This window comes from Mustelus asterias (genome assembly GCF_964213995.1).
Source record: "Mustelus asterias chromosome 26 unlocalized genomic scaffold, sMusAst1.hap1.1 SUPER_26_unloc_2, whole genome shotgun sequence".
NCBI classification, from domain to species: Eukaryota; Metazoa; Chordata; class Chondrichthyes; order Carcharhiniformes; family Triakidae; genus Mustelus; species Mustelus asterias.
In genome coordinates this window covers 1599679-1612684 of record NW_027590087.1, presented here as the reverse complement: position 1 = coordinate 1612684, position 13006 = coordinate 1599679, and positions in this window count along the sequence as shown.

Here is a 13006-nt window from a genome sequence, read left to right as displayed (position 1 = left end):
TATGGTCCCTGGAAGGGTAGGGAGTTTTAGTTCAGTTGGACAGCTTCGTTGGTTCAGGCTTGGAGGGACGAAGGACCTGTTCCATTGCTATAATTGTCCTTGTTCTTTGATCTTTCTTCAATTGTCATTTCTGAAGTTCATCAAGCATTTTTACCCCGATGCTCTTCCACATGAGTTCTTATTGCATCGGAAAATGCATTTTTAAAATCCTGCGCATGAATCCCTTCTCTAAGAGCTTCATACGTCTCAGCTATTTTCAAAGCCTTTATCCACTTGTCAAAACTATTCGGTTTGATGCTTTCAAATTCTATGTACGTTTGACAATGTTCTTTCCTTAGATTTCGAACCCATTGTCTGTAGGCTTCTGACATAAGCTCAGATGCACCCACGATGGCTTTTTTCGTCAGAATTCCCAGACAGCTTTTCCGATAGTGACGCAAACACCTCATGAGCTCTACTTAGAAACTGATTTTGCTTCTTTATTCTCCTAATCAAAGCTTGACGACGCTTGCACATATTTAAATTGACCCCACCTGGCCTTTGACTAACACGGTCGCGCTCTTCCTCAACGCCTGCATCACGACTCCAACCTATACGCTTCCCTTTACCGCCGCCATTTTAATTGACGTTCACTTTTTATTTCCGGTTTCCGAATTTCATATACTCTCTCTTTTTCCGATTTGTTTTGCTTTTGTTGGCGCCGTGTGGGTGACATGGTGGCACAGGTGTTAGCAGTGATGCCTCCCAGCATCAGGGACCCAAGTTCGATTCCCGGTTTGGATCACTGTCTGTGTGGAGTTTGCACATTCTACCTGTGTTTGCGTGGGTTTCCTCCGGGTGCTCTGGTATCTTCCCACAACCAAAAATGTGCAGGTTAGGCGAATTAACCATGCTAAAGTATCCCTCATACACAAACAGGCACCAGAGTGTGGCGACTAGGGGGTTTTCACAGTAACTTCATTGTGGTGTTAATGTAAGCCTGCTTGTGACTAATAAATAAACTTTACTTTTTAGGGCTAGCCTTGCATTTACTTTTTCCTCAGCCTGCAATTTAAGCTGTCCTATCTCTTCTTCAATCTGGAATTCAAACTGTTTCAATTCTTTTGCTTGTTGTTCTTCCATTTCTCTATCTTTTCCTGCTGTAATTGCATCCTTTTAATTGGCTTTGGTGATCTCTGTCTTTCCTTGCATAGAATTCGAGCTGCTTCATTTGAAATTGACTTCAAGCCATTACCAATGATGCTGACTGTGTGTCTGGCATTTTAAACGCTGAGCTATCGCCAGCATTATCTATTACCCTTCCTTGCGCCTTCAGGTGATGTCAACTGCAACTTTTTCGCCTATTCCAAATTCTTCGTTTTCGTCACTTCTTGCAAACCACCCTCATTGATTGCTTCCACCCCAAGAACTCTTTCGCATCCGAGTAACCCTTAATTTCACAAGTTATTCCTATTTCAACCTGAATAGAAGATCTGAAATGAAAACACAAATATGCTCACCCCTCACAATCGTTGAGTCCAAAAATCCAAATGTAAGCAAGGAAGATACATTTTAATCCTGGATCTGCCCCCTGTTCTTATAATCTATATGTTTTGCACTTTGAAGTTTGCAAGAGTAAGCATGAGATGTTTCACTTCAGGCATGATTCGAGTGATCCTCGAAGGAGCTTTTAGAAAATACATTTTATTTGAAATAGTTAACACATAGAAAGCAAATTAGCATTAACTTGTATCAATTACAAATAACGAAACACCACGATTTTGTATAAACCTTAACAATTAAATGGACTCTTCCATTCCAACAATCCCCATAAACAGACTCTGTTTGGGTTAGCAGGGGAAGCTCTTTTCTCACGTTTTGTTATTGGATTCTGCAGCTAATTTAAAGCACACCCAGATATGCTTGAAGTCAGAAAAACGTCCAAAAATACCAGGGAGAGGGATGCAGAACGCTGCACCCAGCCCGAAATCCACGCACCTTCTAACGAATCAGCAAGCACACTGGAACTAAGCACTCTTGGGTGAAAAAAGAACTATCCCACCTGGTGTGCCAATCAGTCATCCTACCATACTTCAAACGGTCATAAACTCCAAGAAAGACATGATTCTAAACAAAAAGAAAGATGGATATAGGGAACAGATCGTGAAGTTGCATTTCAGACCAGGGAGAGATCAGCTATGATGTGATAGAATAGCAGAGCAGGTTCGAAAGTCTGCATTTGCTTACTTCTGCTCCCTAATTACTCTGAAGTGGTAAAAACCATTTGGTTTCAGAAAGACTGAAATATCCTGTGCCCTTTCGGATAAGGGTACATAACAACATAAGAACATTAGAACTAGGAGCAGGAATAGGCCGCCTGGCCCCTCAAGCTTGCTCCGCCATTCAATAAGATAATTGCTGATCTTTTTGTGGACTCAGCTCCACTTACCCGCCCGCTCACCATTACCTTTAATTCCTTTACTATTCAAAAAATTATCTATCCTTACCTTAAGAACATTCAATGAGGTAGCCTCAACTGCTTCACTGGGCAGTGAATTCCACAGATTCGCAACCATTTGGGTGAAGACGTTCCTCCACAACTCAGTCCTAAATCGGCTTCCCCTTATTTTGAGGCTATGCCACCTGGTTATAGTTTCACCCGCCAGTGGAAACAACTTCCTTGCTTCTATCTTATCTATTCCCATCTTAATCTTATATGTTTCGATAAGATATCCCCTCATTCTTCTGAATTCCAAAACGTATAGCCCTAGTCTACTCAGTCTCTCATCATAAGCCAACCCTCTCAACTCCGGAATCAACCTCTGCACCCCCTTCAGTGCCGGCATATCCTTTCTCAAGCCAGGAGACCAAAACTGTACACAGTACCCCAGGTGTGGCCTCACCAGCACCTTATACAGCTGCAACATAATCTCGCTGTTTTTAAACTGCATCTCTCTCGGAATGAAGGACAACATTCCATTTGCCTTCTTAATTACCTGGAGCACCTGCAAACCAACTCCTTGAGATTCCTGCACAAGGACACCCAGGTCCCCCTGCACAGCAGCATGCTGCACTTTTTTTACCATTTAAATAGTAGTTTTCTTAACTGTTATTTCTACCAGTCAACAGGTCCTGCCAGTCAACTTTGAGTAAATCAAGTCTTGAGAGAAAACAAGATTGTCACACCTTCTCAATGCAGTCGGTCAACCGAGGAATAGACTGCGCCTGATTTTGTAACAGCAATAATTTCCCTGGCGTCCACACATAATTATTTGTGCCATCTGCATTTGGTCCTATCACTTTTGGTGAACTCCCCTCGCTGAAAGTCAATTTAATTATCTCATTTTGAGCATACTTTCAATCTCCTTTTGAAACTGCGCCAAATGTAGAGTGTTAAATTTATAAGGATGCTATTTAATTGGAATAACATTTCCCTCATCTACATCAGGTTTCACAATTCTAGCACGTGCTTTTATTCCCATATACCTGTCCATGTGATATCAATAAATCTTCCAGGTAATTTCGATTTTCAACTAGAAGGTAGCTCAACAATTTATCCCAATTTATCCCGATTTAATTTGAGAAATGGCAAATTCAGTGTCATGTATACCCGGTTCTTCACTCTGAGTGACAACCAAAAAAAATCCTACTTGTGCTTTCCTCACCTATCCAATTACATTTTCAGCATTTACACATGACACAGTCTGTGACCTTTCCTTCTATTTGGCGTTTTATCAAATAATTCACCTCACCCAGTGTACTTTCAATTTGATAAAGCCCAATAAACCTTGCTTTTAAAAGATTCACCCTAAACTGGTGGCAAGAAGAAGACGTTATCCCCACTCGCATAACTACGGATTTTTGATTCCTATCCGATTTCTCTTTCATCTCACGCTGTGCCAGTTCTAAATGTTATCTGGCTAATTCAACTGCAGTAGTCAACATTTCCCTCAAATTTGACATATCATCCAATAATGAATTCTCAGAACACTGACTCACCAGTTACTCCTTAACTAATTTAAGTGGCCCTCTTACCTCATGATCAGAAGTCAATTAAAATGTTCTAAGTTAGTTTGACTCATTAGTGGCATCCATAATTGCAAAGAAAACAAATAGAATTCCTTTATCCCAATCCTCTGGATAATTTGACAAAAAGCCCTCAAAACTGACTTTAAAGTTTCATGCCACCGATCTAACGTTCCATGTGATTCTGGCTCGTCCGCCGTCGATTTACACTGCTTTACTCCCAAGCTATCCGTAACCTCCTTGAATAACTCTGGTGTAAAAAATTACCTCTGACCTGATTGTATTGATAGGGGTAATCCAGTACTCATATATAAAAGTAAGCAATTCCTCTGCAATCCTTTTAGCGGTAACATTGCTTAATGAAATAGCCTCTGGAATACTATTAGACATTTCCATTCAAATCAATAGACAGTACTTCCCACTTCTCGTTTTAGTGAGAGGTCCTACACAAATAGTAAAGACCATGCAAAAGGTTACTCAAATTCTGGAATATTAAGGGTTTTAGCAGCGCTGGAGTTTTCCCTCTTGTTGGTGCGGTACGTGAGGGGAGCAGTACTGTTCGGTAATCTCAATGAAATATTCATGAAGCCAGTGCCTCTGAAGCAAATCCATAACTTTATTTAGCCGGCAGCTGATTGGAGATGACCCGAGGATCGAGTGAGCTCTCAAATGGACCAACCTCATCACTTTTATTAGCTCTGAAGTTTACAATTCAAAACGGATAAATTGTAGGTTTTCTGTCAATCATTCCCACCTTAACCTAGTTTAAAATCATCGTCTTTAATATGCACAGATCAATAATAGTCCTTGTCACTCACCTCAGCAAATTGCATTTTACCAATACGCATAATGATATCTCATTTGTCCATTAAATCCAGACACTAACTCCCATCGTGGTTGAAGTCACTTCCCCATTGCCAGGTTACCCTAAAACAGTGGTGCCGAAACTTTTGTCACTGGGCCGTACTTGTGGAAAAGAAATTTGCTCGCGCCCCACCAAATTTTTTATTGATAAGAAATGCATTCAAAAACAAGAAAAAATTAACTCCTAGCTTTACTTCTTTCATAAAATAGAACACAACTACTTTATAATATGATCATGGGACATCGTCCTCGGCATCACCTGATGCGCTTGCTCTCACTTTGGAAAAATATCTATGCATGTTTAAATGTTTCTTTGATTGTCCTTGAATCTTCCTGCCACACTTGCCATCCTCTCTCGCCGCACCAGTGTGGCGTGCCACACCCTTTGGCAACCACTGTATTCGGCAAACAATGTGCAGCTACTTTGCCTACCACTGAAACAGTAACACATTGAAGATGAACATAAAATATCTCATCGTGACATCTTCGCATTCAACTAAATTCAACCGTCCAACCTGCTTTGAGCTCAGCTCAAGTCATGCCATGGAATTTCAAGCTGTATAAACTCGATCCGCTTGAAGCCAATGGAAAAACGGAACTGAACCCCTGGATTCCATTCAACCCCAAATCATGCAAAACTTAACAAGGTAAAACCATCATGTGGCCACCGGGAATTGCTTGATGGTTTCAATCCAAATGAGAAGGGAGCCTTCCGGGCAAAGCTTCGTCATGAATAACTCCCGTGCTAAGTTTCTGTAGCTCCCATGTTTCACAGACTGGCGATGTTTAAAATGAGAAGGAATGCCTTTTTTTATTCCGCACAACATTATAAGTAAGAGATTTTTAGGCCAGATTCTCCCGTTAAAACAGCAATGCCATGATGCTAATTTGCTGTCAACTCAATGATGTGATGCACAATGTAATTTTACAGGAATTAATCTTTAGTTTTCTATTAAGGAACTAGTATAGCTTACAATAAGGCAGTGCCAAGGTGCCCCCTGGGCATGGGCACTTTTCCCATTGGACAGTGCCACGGGGCACAGACTGGCACTGCCAGGGTGCCCATGCCCAGGGGGCACCAGCCCCTGCCGCCCAACCCCTGGGGAGTCCCGATTGCCCCCCCTTCCACTCCAGCGGGGTCTCCCACTAGTTCCCCGAATGTGGGGAGCTAGTCTGAAACCCGTCGGAATGAAGTTCTCCTGGCAGGGTAGGAGATACAATCGGGAACTGAAAGGTCCCAATAATGAACTGCTTAACATACTTAAAATGCATTTAAAACAGATTCAATGACTTCCCTGCCTTCCCGCCAGTTTCCAGCATGGTCTGACCGACGACTGTTCGCCAGCTCTGGGAGATGCACATGCGTTCCTGGACGGTGATGCACGTCTCCCACCGTGACCCAACAGAAAAGTTGTGGGTCGCGATGGGAGAATCACGACCAATGCTACAAATCTACTTCTATATGAAACATCAAATCACAGATTCCTACAGTGCAGAAGGAGGCAAATCGGCCAATCAAGTCTGCACCGACCACAATCCCACCTAGGCCGTATTCCCATAACCCCATGTATTTACTCCTGACACTAGGGTCAATTGAGCATGGCCAATCAACCTAACCCACACGTCTCTGGAGTGTGGGAGGAAACCAGAGCTCTCAGAGGAAACCCATGCAGACACGGGGAGAACGTACCAACTGCACGTTGGTGCGTTCTCTCCGTGGTACCAGCTGGTCTGATTAGTAGGTTTGTGGTCGACACAAAGATTGCGTTCTCCCCGTGGTACCAGCTGGTCTGATTAGTCAGTTTGCAGACGACACAAAGATTGCTGGAGTTGCTGCTAGTGTTGAACATTGTCAAAGAATACAGCAGGATATAGATAGGCTGAAAAATTGAGCGGAGAAATGGCAGATGGAATTTAATCGGATTAATGCGAAGTGATGCATTTGGTAGATCTAATGCAGAGGGGAGCAATACAATAAATGGCAGAACCATCAAGACTATAGACACACAGAGGAGAGGGATCTGGGTGTACAAGTCCACAGATCCTTAAAGGTGGCAGCACAGGTGGAAAAGGTGGCGAATAAGGCACATGGCATGCTTCCCTTTATTGGACGGGGCATAGAGTAGAAAAGTTGGCATATGATTTTGCAGTTATATAGAACGTTGGTTAGGCCACATTTCGAATACTGCGTCCAGTTCTGCTCGACACTTTACCAGAAGGACGTGCTTTGGAGGAAGCACAGAAAACGTTTACCAGGATGTTGCCTGGTCTGGAGGGTATTAGCTATGATGAGAGATTGAGTAAACTAGGCTTTCCCTGGAAAGACGGAGGTTGAGGGGCGACCTATTGAAGTTTATAAAATTATGAAGGGCATAGATAGGGTGAACAGTTGGAAGCTTTTTCCCAGGTTAGAAATGTCAAACACAAGGGGTCACAAGTTCAAGGTTCAATACAGATATGCGGGGGACATATTTTACACAGAGGGTGGTGGGGACCTGAAGTGCAGTACCAAGCAAGGTGGTTGAGGCAGACATGCTCGGATCATTTAAGACTTATCTCGATAGCCACATGAACAGACTGGGAATATAGGGATACAAACGGATGGTCCAGTTGGGAACACATGATCGGTGCACGCTTGGAGGGCCGAAGGGCCTGTTCCTGTGCTGTATTGTTCTTTGTTCTTTGCACACAGACAGTGAGCCAAGGCCGGAATTGAACGCGCGTCCCAGGCGCTGTGGGACAGCAGTACTCACCACTGTGCCATATTGCCACCCCAAATATCAAATCAATCAAAGCAAATGTTCACTTTACAACCACAGCTGCATCTAACCTGCAATGGGCCGTGAGTTAAGCCCAGCCTATCATGCAAGCCAGCCTATCATCAACTGACTCTGTCTACACTTCCCGCTGCCTCGGAAAAGCAGCCAGCATAATCAAGGACCCACGCACACAGGACATTCTCTCTTCCACCTTCTTCTGTTGAGAATTAAATACAAAAGTATGAGGACACGCACCAACCGACTCAAGCTTCTTCCTTGCTGCTTTCCGACTTTTGAATGGACCTACCTCATATGGCACAGTGGTTTGCACTGCTGCCTCACAGCACCAGATACTGGGTTCATTTCCAGCCTTGGGTCATGTCCCTGTGGAGTTTCTGCGTTCTGCCTGTGTCTACGTGGGTTTCCTCCTGGTTCTCCGGTTTCCTCGCACAGTTCAGTGATGTGCAGGTTAAGTCAGGGGAATTAGCAGGGATATGTGGGGTTATGGGGATCGGGCCTGGGTGAGATTGTTGTCGGCACGGGCTTGGTGGTCTCGTTCTGCATTGCAGACATTCTGTGATTTTGGTTGATCCTTCTCCACATCCTAGCTATGACTGTAACAGTGCATTCTGCACCCCCTCCTTTCCTTCGCTCTGTCCGTTCTGCTTTGTATAGCGGGCAAAAAACAGTAATTTCAAAAATAAAGGTTTATTTATTAGAGTCACAAGTAGGCTTACATTAACACTGCAATAAAGGTACGGTACAAATCTCCCAGTCCCCACACTCTGGCGCCTGTTCGGGTACACTGAGGGAGAATTTAGCATGGCCAGTGCACCTAACCAGCACATCTTTCGGACAGATTTCTGGCTTGGGTCACTGTCAGCGTGGAGTCTGCACGTTCTCCCCAGTGTAGAGGTGAGTTTCCTCCGGGTGCTCCTGTTTCCTCTCATAGTCCAAAAGACGTGCTGGTTAGGTGGATTGGCCGTGCTAAATTCTCTCTCAGTGTATCCGAACAGGTGCCAGACTGTGGTGAATAGGAGATTTTCACAGTTACTTCATTGCAGTATTAATGTAAGCCTGCTTGTGACACCAATAAATAAAACTTTAAACTTGAAGTGAAATGATGAAAAATCCCCATCTGCCAAAAAGGTAGATCAATTGTAAAATTTTGACAGGATTACACAGGGTAGGTTCAGAAAGAATGTTCCCAATGGTGGGGGAGTCCAGAATTAGGGGTCATAGTTTGAGGATAAGGGGTAAACTATTTGGAACTGAGGTGAGGAGAAATTTCTTCACCCAGCGGGAGGTGAATGTGTGGAATTCACTACCACAGAAAGTAGTTGAGGCCAAAACATTGTCTGATTTTATGAAGAAATTCGATACAGCTCTTGGGGCGAAAGGGATCGAGGGTGATGGGGGGAAGAGTGCATCAGGATACAGAATTGGATAATCAGCCATGGTCAAAATGAATGGTGGTGCAGGCTCGAAGGGCCGAATGGCCTGCTCCTTCTCGAGTTACAATATTTTATGCCCTTCCTGATAGGATTCAAATAGAGAAGTCCCTTGAGATTGAGAGGCAATATTTAAAAACATAGAAAATAAGTAGGCCCCTCGAGCCTGCTCCACCATTCATCATGCTCATGGCTGATCACTAAATTCAGTATCCTGATCCCTCCTTCCCCCCAGTATCCCTCGATCCCTTTTGTCCCAAGGAAAATATTATTCTGACAGCTGTGTGGTCAAATTTACTGAACCGCCTCATTATTTCCATATTTGTCAATGGGAATTAAAAACATAAGCAACTCAAGCGGCCACGATGGCCCCCGAGTGAACATTTATGGGTTATTTGACCACGTTGCATTGCAGACTGACCCCAACAATGTAAGACGATTGGCCTGACTCGACCATGATAGGGTTTAATCACCACTCCTTCTGAAGTGTATTACCTTGTTTCACTAGTCTTGTTATGAGCTGCATTCTTTTCAAAATTATGTGATGGGCAATAAATGCTGGCCAGCCAAAGATACCCATGTCCATCGAATGGATAAGAAACTAATTTAAATCGATACGAACAAAAGGACACCAGCAACGAGCAGAGTAATATCTTTTCAATTATTTCTCTTTTGAATAAGAACAGCACAAAAGGAAAAGTAATAAATGTTTAGTAATTTAGTGCATTCAACAATGAACCTCGACTTTCTCAGAAGACTAAGGAAATTTGGCACACCTGCTACGACTCTCACCACCTTTTACAGATGCAACATGGAAAGCATTCTTTCTGGTTGTATCACAGCTTGAATATGGCTCCTGCTCTGTCCAAGACCACAATAAACTACAAAGGGTAATGATTGAAGCCCAGTCCATCACACAAGCCAGTCTCCCATCCATTGACTATGGCTACTCTTCCCGCTGCCTCGGGAAAAACAGCCAGCATAATCAAGGACCCATGCACCCCGGACATTCTCCCTTCTTCCCTCGGAAAAAAATACAAAAGTCTGAGGAAACGTACCAACCGAAACAAGAATATCTTCTTTCCCGCTGCCATCAAACTTTTGAATGGACTTCCCTCAGATTAAGTTGACGTTTCTCTAGAACCCTAACTATGACGTTAACACTACATTTTGCATCCTCCGGTCCAGCTAGTCTGACTAGTAAGTTTGCGGACGACACAAAGATTGCTGGAGTTGCAGATAGTGATGAACATTGTCAGAGAATACAGCAGGATATTGATAGGCTGAAAAATTGGGCGGAGAAATGGCAGATGGAATTTAATCCAGATAAATGCGAAGTGATGCATTTTGATTGATCCACTGCAGGGGATCTAATACAATAAATGGCAGAACCATCAGGAGTATAGACATACAGAGGGATCTGGGTGTGCAAGCCCACAGATCCTTAAAGGTGGCAGCATAGGTGGAAAAGGTGGTAAAGAAAGCTTATGGCATGCTTTCCTTTATTGGACGGGGCATAGAGTGTAAAAGTTGACATATGATGTTGCAGTTATATCGAACGTTGGTTCGGCCACATTTGGAAAACTGCGTCCAGTTCTGGTCGCCACACCACCAGAAGGACGTCGGAGCTTTGGAGGGAGTACAGAAAAGGTTTACCAGGATGTTGCCTGGTCTGGAGGGTATTAGCTATGAGCAGAGATTGAGTAAACTGTGCTCCTATGTTATAGAATCATAGAGGTTTACAGCATGGAAACAGGCCCTTTGGCCTAACTTGTCCATGCCGCCTAGTTTTTACCTTTAAGCTAATCCCAATTGCCCGCATTTGGCCCATATCCCTCGATACTCATGTTCCCATATAACTGTCTAAATGCTTTTTAAAAGACAACATTGTACCCATCTCTACGACTGCCTCTGGCAGCTTGTTCCAGACACTCACCACCCTCTGTGTGAAATATTTCCCCGTCTGGACCATTTTGTATCTTTATTTCTAGGATCCTGTATTCTGCATCTGTTTTCACAGTGGAACACATAATTTCTATAGCAGTAATAGAGGATAACCAATGGACTTACTCATAAGAACAAGGATCTCCAATAAGTTAACATCTGGAGGGGGAAGTATGGGAATAAATCGAGGGATTAAAACCATATAACATCGCCAAAATCTAAAGCCAACATCACTGCTCTGAAATAGATAGCTACAGATACGGTAAATGCAATGTTTTTATTCGTGTCACAAGTACGCTTACATTAACACTGCAATGAAGTTACTGTGAAAATCCCCATGTCGCCTCACTCCGTCACCTGTTCCGGTTACACTGAGGGAGAATTTAGCATGGCCAATGCACCTAACCAGCTCGTCTTTCGTGCTGTGGGAGGAACCCAGAGCACCTGGAAGAAAGCCACGTGCAGACTCTACAAAGACAGTGACCCAAGCCAGGAATCGAACCCGGCTCCCTGGCGATGTGAGGCAGCAGTGCTAACCATTGTGCCGCTGTGTCGCCCATTTCAGTTCACCACTCAAAGAACAAAGAACAATACTGCACAGCAACAGGCCCTTCGGCCCTCCAAGCCTGCGCCGATCATGATGCCTTCCTAAACTAAAACCATATGCATCTACAGAGTCCGTGTTCTTCCATTCCCATCCTATTCATGTATTTTTCTAGTTGCCCCTTAAATGCCGCTACTGGGCCAGCTCCCACTACCTCTGCGGGCAATACATTCCAGACATTCACCACCCTCTGTGTAAAAAAACTTGCTTCGCATATCTCCTCTGACGTTTTCCCCAGGCACCTTAAAACTATGTCCCCGAGTACTTGACTTTTCTGCGCTAGTAAAGAGCATCTGAGTATCCACTCTGCCCATGCCACTCTTGGACAAGGTGTGGAGATAATATTTACAAATCCCTGCTGCCTTTAGGGGGATTAAACTCATATCATTGGTAGCATACTGAATCACACCCTTGCCATGTAGACAAGTGAGTTAACTGCCCTACACGATGGAGCCAGTCGATGTCATAGACTTGGATTACAACAATCCCACAGCGTGCAGCGCAAAGAGTCGTGGTGTCATATTGTGGCTCATGGACCTCAGGTTGACAGCCTGGATTGGATAGATAATTTGTGAGGAGGCACGGAACAGTGAGTCGGGATACAAAAGCACATTCAGGCTGGTTGGCTGTAACTTATAAAGTATTGCAAAGATTAGTGCCGGGGATATAGGTATATGGTTAGTTTATTTTTCGTTCATGGGACATGGACATCGCTGGCTGGCCAGCATTTATTGCCCACCTTACTTGCCTGAGGACAGTTGAGAGTTAACCACATTGCTGTGGCTCTGGAGTCACATTTAGGCCAGACGAGGTAAGGACAGCAGATTTCCTTCCCTAAGGGTTTTTAGTGAACCAGATCTGTTTTTCATTATAACAGAATGGGTAACAAGTTGGAAGATGGAGGAATGAATTAAATTATTGAATTTTGCGTTCATTTGTTTTGATTTGATTTGATTTATTGTTGTCACATGTATTAGTAAACAGTGAAAATTATTGTTACTTGCCCGCTATACCGAGAATGAATATTGCACACTGGTGAGTGGGACGGCAGCACAATAGTTGGCACTGCTGCATCACAGCTCTAGAGAACTGGGTTCGATCCCCAGTTTGGGTCGCTATCTGTGTGCAGTTTGCACATTCTCCCTATGTCTGCGTGGGTTTCCTCTGGGTCCGTGTTCCTCCCACAATACAAAGATGCACGCGTTAGGTGCATTGGCCATGATAAACTGCCCCTTAGTATCCGACGATATGTAGGAAGAGGGATGAGCTGGGTAAAAATTTGGGATTACGGGGATAGGGCTCGGGAGGGATTGTTTTTGGTGCAGACCCGTTGGTACAAATGGCCTGCTTCTGCACTGTCGTGTTTCTATGATTCTAAG